This window comes from Panthera onca, chromosome B2, assembly GCF_046562875.1.
Source record: "Panthera onca isolate mPanOnc1 chromosome B2, mPanOnc1 haplotype 2, whole genome shotgun sequence".
In the NCBI taxonomy this organism is placed as follows: domain Eukaryota; kingdom Metazoa; phylum Chordata; class Mammalia; order Carnivora; family Felidae; genus Panthera; species Panthera onca.
The window spans coordinates 117,683,736-117,696,748 of record NC_138343.1 but is presented as its reverse complement, the minus strand read 5'-3'; the positions used below and the strand labels follow the sequence as shown (position 1 = coordinate 117,696,748).

The window sequence follows — 13,013 nt, the reverse complement described above, 5'->3', positions numbered from 1 at the left end:
TAGTTCCGTGGCCTTTCTGAGGCAGTTAGGGCTTCAGATGATGTCCTGGTGCACCCAGTCTCAGACTCGCCCTCACCTCTGCTTGACCTTAGTCAGTCTAGAGCAAACTGTAAAACAGCTGCAGGGACTTTAGTGAGATAGGAGGGAGGTCTGAAAAATAGGTGAGGGAGAATCCTTCGTTTCTGTTTTCCTTGGAAAAATTCCTCCACCAAAAGTCCCTAGCATATTAAATTCTGTCTGCGTCTTGAAGACTTAATGGTTTTGTACATCTTGGCTCTCTGCATCTGGAGGGAAGAATTGAAGGCAGACTGAAGGGGATGAAGAAATTTAGTGTAGAAAATCTCAGGAATAGGGAGTGGGGAAGAAAGGAAATAACAGTTACTAGGATATATTTGTATGTGGGGGCAGGATGACAGAAAGAGTGGAAAGAGATCGCGAAATAAGGATAGATAGCCAAGTATTAGGGTGGGGACAGAATGTGAATGTCATTTGGCGAAGTTGATTATACTTTTAGTGCTTTTCCAGAAGTTTTCCAAATGATTGGGGTGGGTGGGGAACTAGACTAGAGATGACAGCTTGGGTGCTGGAGAAATAGGATGGGAACAGCCTGGGTGGCTAAAGTAGGAAGACGCAGAACTAAAGAAAAATCTTTTTTCTCCCGATGGTCCTCGGTGTTTCTTATAATACTGTACTTAATTTATTCTCTAGTGTTGTGCCAAAAAGCTAGTTTAATATAAAGAATCTCTTTTTTGATCCACCGCTTGCCTTTTTCCTGTCTCAGTAAGCTGTTTGCCTTAGAATAGGCTTTGGAGCCCTCCCCGTCTCCTTGTTGACTTGTTCACCGTAGAAAAGTGTCAGGACACAGATTTGATACAAAAGGAGACCAATTCCAGGAACTGCACAGGAAAACAGCCACACCGCTTTACGGAGCAAGTATCCATTGTGTGATGTGTGTGCACACACATGTCTGCACCTTTCCCTGAAAGAGCTGCTTGGAGGCAATGCACTTGTGCAGAAAGTTTCATGTGTTGCTAGAGTGTGATCTTTCTCTTGGAGTCTTTTTTTTTTTTTTTTTTTTTTTGTCACATTGAAAAAATAATGGATCTGCATACCCCTGAGGCCTTTTGGAATTATTTTCCACCTGTTTCTGTTTGGCTCTGCAAAAGGAATAAAATAACTTGGGAATTTTATGATTGGAAAAGGACTTCTGCTTCCTAAAGATACTTCTGTTTACTGTTGGGTTCTCGTATCGGTCGTATTATTTTCTGACCCGGGCTGGGCCCCCTGTGACATAAGCATTAGGAACTGAATTGTGTCAGCACTGCTACTTAAGGCGTTTATCCTAATCCAGGTGTCCTTGGATCGTGCGGTGCCAATGAGCAAGGTGGTGGTGCTGATTGCAGACCTGGGCTGCAGGTGTGAGTTCTGGAGAGCTCTGTGATTACCCAGTGAAAACATTACCAGTAAATGTGAGTTGGTGTTTTTCTTTTGGATGCTCTGTTTTGACCGCAAGAGGGTAGTGGTATTTGTTATTTCAGTGCCATTCTCCTAGAACGGAACGAATATCTGGGACTTCTATCTCCGACGGTGCCGTCATGCAGCAGAAGTAAGTAGAGAGTGAAGACCAGTGAGGAGCCAGCGCAGATAGGGTCCAGATTTGGGCGTGCGGTATTTGGGTTGGCCAGGTTTCCTGGAAGACAGGCTTACATTGTATTTATATAGCCATATTCTAAAAGTTCTGTATAACCGTTACACGATTATATGTATGTGTTCCAGAAGAATAAAATAGTGAATTCCTGGTCGTCTGCCTCCGTTCTGACAGCCACAGCTGCTGCTTTCCTGGACAGGTGCCCCTCCACTCTCCCCGCCATTGCTTGTCCCTGCATTCTGCCGTGATTCCTGGATCACGGCAGACTGGAACGGGGGAAGGAAGGCCCTCCATCCTTACATCAGATGAACGCCACGCCTGAAGGAGAGATTATAGTAACGCCTGAAGGAGAGATTATAGTAACGCCTGAAGGAGAGATTATAGTAACGCCTGTGGCTGTTGTGTTTTAATTACAGTTGCGTACAATTTTTACACCTGTAGGGAAGTGGGAGCTCAGCAGTGTGAAGAGTGGTGGGAGAAGATACCAAGAGGAAAGTGTTTGGGGAAAAATAAAGCTTTTGAGAAAATGCTGAGCGGCAAATTCATTCAGAAACATGAGCTCATCACCTGGTTGATTTAACAGGTTAATGCAAATGAGAAACGCCTGGCAGATCTCCTTTGCCAGGAGGTTAGATTTCTGCCTTTGCCCAGGATATTCTAAGAAGGTTCCTCAGTCAAGTTGCTCGGTTTAAAATTTCTTAGATTCTCTAGTGTCTGTGATATAAAGGATTGGCTAAATTCTTTTGGGTCCTTCCCCTATCTAAAATGATACTGTTCAGGAGGACTGTATAGCCGAAAATATGTTGTCAAAGGAGTTACTTTGGAACCATTTTTTTTTGTTTTTCGTAGAATTTAATACCTTTTTGAAGATAATAGCCTTTAGGTCAGTCTTAAATCCATGAGAACCAATCATGCAGACTGAAGATAGTAAATCCTACGTTCCTTACACTTTGCCAATATGAATCTTAAAAGATGGCATGAGGTTTCTCATTATAAATGTGCCAAAATAATATACCAGTAGAGTGCTATTTAATATTAGGCTTACTTTATTGAATCGTTAAGGTGATTATGTTGGATAATAGAAAAATAAGTTCATGATGCCTAGAACTGTTTGGAGAAAAAAAATCGGTGCTTAAGTTTCTTAAAGGTATTTTCTTCCAACCTCATTTCTTTCTATCCAAAATGCACTAAGCATAAGTTTGTGCAAAGGGGTGTGTTTTTTGCTGTGGAGGGTACAGAGAGGAGTAACATGTATTTAGTAGGTGAAAGGTGGGCATAGGGCCCAGACTGTGGAAAGGGCTGAGAGAAAAGGGGGAGGGATCAGGTGACATTGAGCTGGGAGTGGTAGGGAGGTCTTTGGCCAGGTCCTAGCATGGTAGCTGGACTTGCCCCCATGATAGGGGAGATGATAGGCATGCCGTTGACCCTTGAGAAGGGGCTGACGGAGTGAGCCTGCAAATTGGAGTGGCGTTTCTCTTAACAATACCCTTCTTCATGGGCAGAACTCAGCAGAAAGGCTGGAAAGGAGGGTCCAGCCAGAGTCTAGGGACTCTGCATTTCGTGTGGAAGAATTTGGGTTTTCTTTCTGCAGTTACTGAGGTTGTGTAGAGGTTCAAAGTAGGGCTAACAATTTATGGGGAAGAAATAGTTATGTGAAAAATGTACCTGTTGGTAAAATATGTACGGTTCTACTTATTTTAATCAGAGTGTGCTGTTCATAATTTTAACTGTTTTTTCCACGATACAAAAGCATCAAGTTGTCTAGGGTACTATCTACTGCAGATAAAGTACATACACTTCAAGTGAAAGAGGAACAGCATAAGGCCCTGATTATGATCTTTCTTCATCCAGTGTGTTCACATACTCACTTTTTATAATTAATCCTGACCCTTGGCACTCATCAGATGAGTCTGTGTGTGTGTGTGTGTGTGTGTGTGTGTGTGTGTGTGTGTGTTTCCCCTGAAGGTGTTTCTTAAACCTGTCTCTTAACAGTGTTTAGAAAATGTTATTTGGTTGATTAAAAGTAGGTATATCCTCATTTCCCCACCCTTAATTTATTTTCTAGTTCCATTGTAGTATATATCTTAGGAAATATATATATATTTAGGAAATATATTCTCCCATTTTGGACAGTAGTTTGTTTTTAATCTTTGTGACTGTTCTTTGATGTTGATAGTCCTGAGAATCAAGGTAAAAGTGTCTTGGAAAGAAACTCAAAAGTCCTAGCTCTAATAAATTAGGGACTTGGAATTGAGATTAGATCTGCCTGATAGCCCCTTTCCTATCTGTAAAATGGAGGTGTTGATACTATATTTCTCAGAGTGGTCATGAGAAATTAAATATGTGTAGCTTGTTTATAAGCTGCCTTTTAAGCAAGGTGAATTATAGAAGCACAGTGTTTATGAACCTAAAAAACTTGGTTGATTTGGTGAGATAAGTAGTTTTATGTTCTGAGTTTTTTTATTTTTTTATTAAAAAAATTTTTTTAACGCTTATTTTTGAGAGACAGAGGGTGAGTGGGGGAGGGGCAGAGATAGAGGAAGACACAGAATCTGAAGCAGGCTCCAGGCTCTGAGCTGTCCACACAGAGCCCAATGCAGGGCTTGAACTCACAAACTGAGATCATGACCTGAGCTGAAGTCGGATGCTTAACTGGCTGAGCCACCCAGGCGCCCCCTGAGTTTTTTTAGTTGTAAGTTTTCTTTTCAAAGTTAATGTTTGAAATTCCCCAGTTTTTAAAACCATAAGGACTCTTACTTTTGTGCACTGTAATGAGTGAAACTTGTATCCTCAATACTTTTTTAATTCTTCCCTACAGGCTGTCCTTCTGCTCCTTCAGTTCTGTTTTGTGTTAATTTTTATTGCCTCTTCCCCCCCCTCCCCCACCCCCCACTCTGAAATGCAATAGTCTTGTAGTGTCCAAGTGGAAACATTGTTCTCTTTGTCAGGGCCAAAGAAGTGCCTTTGTCGTTCCTTGGAGACATTCTGCAGATGCCATTTTGCAGTTCTGAAAAATCTGTCCCTGTCCTCCTTGTGCTGTGTTAAATTGTGCGTATATATGGCTTGGTATTTTAATGAAGTTGTGGTGAAGACTTGACAGTGATACTTGTCCTATGATAACAAAACAAGAAAGGCTCTTTCTCCATCGAGTGTAGATCTGTGTTCCCCATCTCTCCCTAGTGCTGTGTGGTCTGAAAGTAGATCCCGCCTGCGCTTAGGCCCTCGTATGTTTGATGCTTTTCAACCGACTTTATAGGAAACTGTTACAACAACGAATTCTGAGCAGGAGCTCTAAGCCTTTTGTTGATGTGTATTGATTTTCAAAGATCTCTTAATTTATATGTTCTTAATAGCATTTTGAGTGGCAAGAATGAGCTCTAATTTGCTAAGTGGCTTTAATCCTTGTATTAAGAAGTGTGGGTGAAAATCTGTTGGGAAACTGGCTTGATAAAATCCAGGAAATTCCTCTCATTCTTTTAAATCCAGTTAAAATCTGACTTAAAAAAAAAAAAAAGGCCTCTGATGTAACCGTGTCTGAAAGCGTGTGCCTCTTAGAGTCTAGTAATTTCTTGTATACCAGTGCCAAGCTCAGAGAGGGATAGTATGAATGTACCTCTGTTTTAGGTTAATCTATACCACATGGCATGGTACCAGTTTATTATAATTTTGCAGGGACTTATTCATCCTGTTTTGCACTGTCTTGAAAACTGCTAAAGCAGGAGTCCAGAAATAAAGAGAGAAAACTTCACAGTGTTTGTTTTAATGGACTTGAATCTATATAAATCTTTTTTTTTTTTTAACATTTTATTTTTTTTATTTTTGCTAGACAGAGAGAGTGCATGAGCGGGGGAGGGGCAGAGAGAGAGGGAGACACAGAATCCAAAGCAGGCTCCAGGCTCCGAGCTGTCAGCACAGAGCCCGACGTGGGGCTTGAACTCACGAACTGTGAGATCATGACCTGAGCCGAAGTCAGATGCTTAACTGACTGAGCCACCCAGACGCCCCTTAAATCTTTTTTTTGTTGTTGTTGTTAATCATAGTAACACATATGCAGTGAATAAAACATGATAATATAAAAAAATAGAAATAAAGCAAAAAAGTGTCATTGTCCACATTTAGGATTATCATTTGGGCTGAGCATGTCCTGTCTTTTATCTGCAAATATGTACACATGGGTTTAAACAACAACCTTATCCTTTTAAAGCTGCTTATTTTCCCTTGGCAAAATATGGAGAATGTGTTTCTGTAAATTCTTAAGCTGGTAGTACTTAATTTGGGAAATAATAATCCATAGGGCATTCATTCATTTATATAGACTCAGTTGGAAGTTCTCAATTAGTAGGAAGTGTGTACATTTATTGCTTAAAGATATGTGTGTCTGAAAGGGACAGGCTGATCATTTTGGTTGTTCTCCAGGGTCATAGAAGCCTAACAAGTCTTTATTAGAACTGTTAAGAAGTCTTTGAAACAAGTGAAGATCTGATCACATAAGCCCTGGCCCCTCCTGGACAGCTGGCTCACTGATTCCCAACAAGAGCTGATTCTGCTGCAGCCTGACTCCTGTCATCTGGGGCAGAAGTGCACAGGGATTACAGTGTTTGTATATGTCTAGCCATCAGTGGCCTTGTTTTATAATGATACCAAGCCTTGTCATGCCATTACGTGTGTGTGTGTGTGTGTGTGCGTGTGTGTGTGTGTGCATGTGTATTTAAGATAAATATACAACGGGTACAGGACAGACCCTGTTACAATAAACTCCATGTCAGAGCTGAACTTTCTTTTTTTTTTTTTTAAATTTTTTTTTTCAACGTTTTTTATTTATTTTTGGGACAGAGAGAGACATAGCATGAACGGGGGAGGGGCAGAGAGAGAGGGAGACACAGAATCAGAAACAGGCTCCAGGCTCTGAGCCATCAGCCCAGAGCCTGACGCGGGGCTCGAACTCATGGACCGTGAGATCGTGACCTGGCTGAAGTCGGACGCTTAACCGACTGCGCCACCCAGGCGCCCCAGAGCTGAACTTTCTTAATATGGATATTCCTATAGGGTTAGAGGTAAAAGTAGAAGGAAAACCCTCCCCAGGGGATTGATTGTTAGATACCTGGGACCAGCTCTTGTCCAGAAGAGAAAAACTATCCTCCTCCCCTGTTCTTATTACTCTGGGGTTCAATGAGAAGAATATTTATTTTGACTATATAGATAATACAACAAAAACAAATTTTCTTGTTATAACTGTGCTGTTTTGTTGGCTCACATTTACTGACTTGGAACTATAGGGGGTGATAATGAGAGAAGATGTGAAAGGATTGAGAATGAGGATAAGATCAGCAAATGATGGCTGAATCTAAATGGTGTGAATGGAACTAGTTAACATCCTTAGTCTGGGGTTGACTCTGGTGGGAGGAAAAGGTCAGGGAGATGGTGATGGGGGTGGGGGGGGGTGGGGGGGTGGGGGGGAAGTGGAGTATGGCAGCTGAGTTGTCAGGAGTACTCTGTTTCAACCCTTTTGTCTGATATGTATGTATATACACATACTTTTCTGTGCGTCTAAGCACAATATGTAAATGTGCATGTATCTGTTCAGTGTAGCTTTTATAGGTCCAATCACGAAGGTCCTTCCCTCACCAAGGGCAGAGTGTACTGTTGACAACCAGTGATATTCATTCCGCCGGTCCCATTTCCGTTCATCCTGTATGTCAGTGGTCAGCCCTGTTGGTCAGGCTTCCCTGAGACCTCCCTCTGCCCTGTTCCATTGAGCAGCTGTAAATCACATTCTGTAGGTCATCAGTTGTGTGGATCATACGGTAGATGATTAGATTAGTAACAGTAGTGATTACACCTAGCTTGTCCTTGAAGTGTGAGTCCTGATTGGATCTTCCCGCCCCTGGTTCTGCCCATTGGGAGGATTGCCATCACCCACCACGTATATGTTACGGCTGTCTCAGGGGAGGGACTGCATTACTCTTGACCCATCTTAGTCTGACTTTACTGCTCTTGGCATCCTGGTTACTCTGTCAGTGGGTACTATCAGAATGCTAGTGGCTGCCTCATGGGTTGGTTTGCCATCTACCAGGCTTCTCTTTCACGGCCTTGTGATTGGTGAGCACGCTCGCGTGTGCATGTGTGTGTTTGCACGTGTGCACCCAGTAAACTACCACATAACTTGATTGGGCTCCCCCTAGCCTCATGTTTTATTCTGCATATCCTGTGACTTAGAAATCAGTAAAAGAGCTATTGTTGGTTTTGTTCGCAAACTGCTTATTTTTAACCTTATACCTGGAAGAAAAAAAAATCCAACCCAAGCTTTTAAGTATAGACACGGGAAGTAGACAGTCTAGACAGAGAAGAGTCAGCATTAATGAGGACACGGAAGCGTGAAGATTCATTTTGTGTTGAGGGGGCTGGTAGGGCCAGAGATTAGGAGATGGGAAGCAGAAGATACGTTGAAGATCTGGATTGGAGCCAGCAAGTGCTAAACTTAGGAGCTCCTACTGAAGAGTTTGGTATTCATTCTCCCTGCCGAACCACTGGAAGCCTTTAAAAAAAATTACTGTTTTTTTGTTTTTGAAAGAAGAGACATAATTACAGATATCTGTGTTTTAGAAATATTACATGTCAGGGGCGCCTGGGTGGCTCAGTCGGTTAAGCGTCTGACTTCGGCTCAGGTCATGATCTCGCGGTCTGTGAGTTCAAGCCCCGTGTCGGGCTCTGTGCTGACAGCTCAGAGCCTGCAGCCTGTTTCAGATTCTGTGTCTCCCTCTCTCTTTGACCCTCCCATGTTCATGCTCTGTCTCTCCCTGTCTCAAAAGTAAATAAACATTAAAGAAAAAATTAGAAATATTACATGTCAGATTTTATGGAGAACATATATTTACCCTGTATATCTGTTCTAGTGACTGTTACTGTCTGTTAAAGGAGGCTGCCCAAGGAGGCCTCATTTTGTATTTCTGTGCAGTAAAATTTGGTGCTATGAATTTTCCTCTTTAGCTACTATTTATTTATAAAGGTGACTAGGATCAAATATTTAACTTAATTGCAATAGTAAATCTTGTTACCAATGAAGTACATTGTGTTTACTACAAAATCTGAAGTTTGGGAATATGATTTAAGGAAGGAGTTTTCTTTGGAATTTGTACTGCAATTATGAGACAAATTTGGGTCCACTCTTACTGTGTTTTAAGCTGGAGATTCAAAGATGAGTAAGCCTGAGCTGTTGATAAGCTCACAGTAAGACCAACCGATACTAAGAATTCAAAACTGGTCATTTCAGCCTTAGAAATACATACAGAGAAAGGACAACCACGTGAGTTTGGATGAAGAGAGAGGAAAGGATCTGGAGTGATTCCTGAACTGAGTCTGTTTCTGTGGTTACTGGGATTTGTTTGTAGCTGCATACTACCTAGTGAATATGATCCAAGTACCCGTTTATCAGATCTATGATCTTGGACTACCTTACTATATGCCGAATACTGTGTGAGGCTCTAGGGATATGGGTGTAAGATTGCAGTCTTTGTTCCTAAGAATCTGATTGTTCACATGGAGAGGCAGCCAGTCAATAGCAAAGAGAAGTGGGGAGGCATTTTGGGGACTAAGAATGTTCTGCAAAACTGTGGGTAAATAAATTTTTCCTACATTTTGCTTAATGTTCAATGGAATCTTACTGTGTATCAAGTGTGTGAGAGGGGGAATCATTCTATAAATCACCTTCTTAATAGTTGTAGAACTGTTGAATGAATGCATATATCTTTTGTGTAAGAATGGATTTTTACCAATGGGTATTAATTTAAAAGAACATTTGCATTATTTGCTACTGGTTATCCCTTCATGGAAAGGATACTTTTTCTTTCTTAATTTCTTTTTTTTTTCAATTGAAATTCCAGGAAGTATCACTGTCTCAGGTTTCTGTCCAAGCAGTTTTCTGAAGCCAGTGGGTGGGTGTATGTTTAGATCCAAGAGAAACAAATTACAACCATGGAAGTGAACTTTTCAGTCTTCTCAAAGTAAAAGCTCGAAAAAAAAAATACTTTTTACGCTTTTCTTTCTCAAAAACCATCTTTTGCTAAAGAGGAATAAAACAAAGATAACATGCTAAGCATGTTGGATCTTCATCATATTGTTCCCACCTTTCTTGTAATTAGCACAACTTCTTACAGTGTTTGAGACTTTTATTTCAAAGTTTAAAAAGTGGTCCAAGTATGTATTTGGTAAAATTCAAATAACATTTTGCATTGCTATTTTAAAGAATGTAGGCATTAAAGAATCAAGGAACAAACACAGTGTTAGATTTATGAAGGGAAGCAACATGGATACTCAGCTTTCTATCTTAAGAGATACAAATTAGACATTTGAAAGTATTTTAGCTTAAATTTATTAAATAGGAATGCAATGGGGAAGAGGTGAGGAAGCCTTTATTGTTTTTTTTTTTTTAATTTTTTTTTTTTTTTTTTACATTTATTTATTTTTGAGAGACAGAAAGAGACAGCGTGAACAGGGGAGGAGCAGAGAGAGAGGGAGACACAGAATCAGAAGCAGGCTCCAGGCTCTGAGCCATCAGGCCAGAGCCCGATGCAGGGCTCGAACCCATGAACCGTGAGATCATGACCTGAGTCTAAGTCGGATGCTTAACTGACTGAGCCACCCAGGCGCTCCGGCTTTGTTAATTGTTAAGGGCCTATAAATGCATACTTGATGCAGTACACACATTTCCTAAGGTGTAGCCACCCCCACCCCGTGACTGTCATCATGTTTTGTGTATTACCTGGCAGAAGAGGGAAGAGGATATAAGTGGTAGGAAAGTGTTACAACCATAAAGCTGACACATTTTAGGCTCAGAGCTGCCAGTGTTTCCAAGTTGTGGACTTTGAAGAAAGATTATACATTTTAATGATTAAAATTTGTATAATCAGGTTGTAAAGACCTTCAGGACACTTACTTGTACACCCTAAACTTAGTATCTGGACCACACTTACTTGTAATATTAGGAATTTTTTTTTTTTTTTCTAGACCCTTCCCCCTGCCCCCTTCTTGTACTAAACAAAGCTCCTCATTTCTGTGGTTTAGGGCCACCTCTTTGCTTTGTACATTACAATTTGCTTCTTCATTATATTTCTCTTGTTCCTAGTCCTAACATTTAAAGTTAGTTCTTAGGGGTGCCTGGGTGGTTCAGTCCCTTAAGCATTGGCTCTTGATTTCAGCTCAGGTCATGATCTCACGGTTTATGGGTTCAGGCCCCGTATGGGCTCTGTATCTCCGGCACTTGGGATTCTCTCTCTCTCTGCCCTTACCCTGCTTGTGCGTACTCTCTCACTCTCTCTGAAAAATAAACTTTTAAAAAATAAAGATTTCTTATACAGCATAGAGTTGGGTCTTTTTCACTCTGATAATCTAATTGATGCATTTAGACTAGTTGCATTTAATCTGATTACTGGTGTTTTGAGGTACCATATTGCTTTTTGTTTTGTTTGTCCTATCTGTTCTTTCTTTTTCTTATCTTACTCTGAATTATTTTTCTGATTCCATCTCATCTAATAGCTTGTTCTATTCTATATCTCTTTTTTCTTTTTTTGTTACCCAATTTAAATTGAACTCATTAACTTGTCTCCAAACCTTTTTACTCCTCCTTTAACTATTTCACTGACTGCCTTTGCTCTCATCAACTGCTCTTTTTCTCTCTCCTTTTGCTCTTATGTGTCATCAGATTCTCACCATTGTCCTAATTGAATATTTCCTGAATTTATCCACTTCATTTCACTGACACCTTCCATATTCAGACACTGTAACCTGCATAAAGTTCAGCTCTCTCATGGTCCATTTTTAACTTTGTTAGTCAAAGAAGCACAAGTGTCAGCACTGACAAAAAATGGACACACCATTTGTTTTTACTTTGCTCTTTTGAAAAATAAGTGGTTTCATAGAACAGCAAAACTTAATTCTCTTTATCAGTTCATGAATTTTTCTGATTCTTTCTCATCACAGTAGACAGCAGCCCTCAGACTCTTCCTTAAACCAGTCTCTTCCCAAACAATAAACACCAACTCTCTGAGTTTTAGCTTGAGTCTCTCCTGTGTTCTTGATGTATCAATTCTTTTCTTAGTATCTCAGTCTATTCTATAATAAATCAAATTGCTTTCAAAATTGAGATTACAGTGGTAGAATTCTCTTTGGAAGAGAGGGAACAGACTACCGATTTGTTAATATATATATATTTTTAAACATTAATACACCTACCATGTCTTTTCTGGATAAATGTAATCTGGTTTTCCTGTTTTTTTTAGTTTTTATTTAATCTGTTGTTTGTATTGTAGTCTGACTAGTAGTTTTTAGTTTTGTGCATAAATTCATTTCATAATACCTCTTTGCTTTTCAAAAGAAGCCCAAAGTTTTTAATATAGCTTTTACCTTATAAGGCACTTGCTGTTCTAGATTTTAACATACTAATTGGGTTTCCCTGCTCATCTGTCTGGTTTCTCTCATCTCTAGACTTCTGTACATGTTGCCAGTTATATTCTACTCCTTGGTCTCAATGTAGATATAACTTCCCTTGCGTAGCCATTCTTTATGATTCTTCTACTGGGCCTCCTCCTTCCTGTTAAATGTACCTGCTGAATAACCCCCCCTCTCACCAGTTGACTGTTTATTTGCCTTTCTCCACCATCAAGTTATAAGCTTCGCAAAGGCAGTTTTCACATCTGTGTTCACAATTCTCTGGCACTTAATGGGTCTCAGTACTTATTTGCTGAATGAACTGGTGGTTACCGAATGATCTGATATTGGCCTTCCTGTCCTTCGTTCTTAACACTTCCCTTACCTTGTAGAGCTAGTTAGCCAGTGTTCCGGTGCAGCATTAACCTGATACTGAGACTTCCTTCTGAATATTTTCTCATTAAATATGTGTAGGTGACTCTGTCCTGCCTAAGTGGATAGATTCCACCTACCATGTTTAGTTTTTATAGTACCTTGAACTCTGTTCTTGTTAGGCAGACTTTTATCTAGTTCTAGCCCCTTTGGATGCCCTGCCAGTCAAATAGTCCTTTAAAAAAATTTTTTTTGAGAAAATCCTGGCTTTCAAGGTGCTTTTTATTTATCATTATGTTACCCAAACTCTCAAGAATAGTCCGTTAGTTGGAAATGAGGTAAAAGGTTAATAATAGCAAAATGTGCTGGAATATGGTAATTAATTTTCTCTTAATTCTGGGGTGATTCTCTAATTATCATCCCTTTTCTTGATTTCTGTAATCCTCTCCCAAGAAATTCAGTGTCACATCATCATGTCAAACTCTGTGTGTCTAAAAGATCCAAAATCTTGCACTCTTTCCTAGTCTCCCCCCCCGCTCCCCAGGGGTACAGTATACTTTATTGATCGTGC

At 40.3% G+C, this 13,013-nt stretch overlaps 1 protein-coding gene across 21 annotated transcripts in view; it reads left to right on the top strand.

Annotated features, from left to right (window-relative positions):
• The window catches only part of EPB41L2 (erythrocyte membrane protein band 4.1 like 2), a 220,544-nt gene that overhangs the window by 57,828 nt on the left and 149,703 nt on the right, over positions 1-13,013 (top strand). The window contains exon 2 of one of the 21 annotated variants that reach the window (XM_078447318.2): positions 1,352-1,469. The exons of the other annotated variants lie outside the window; for them this stretch is intronic. The gene's annotated coding sequence lies outside the window, so the exon portion shown is untranslated. The remainder of the gene's footprint in view (positions 1-1,351; positions 1,470-13,013) is intronic. 21 annotated transcript variants of the gene reach the window in all.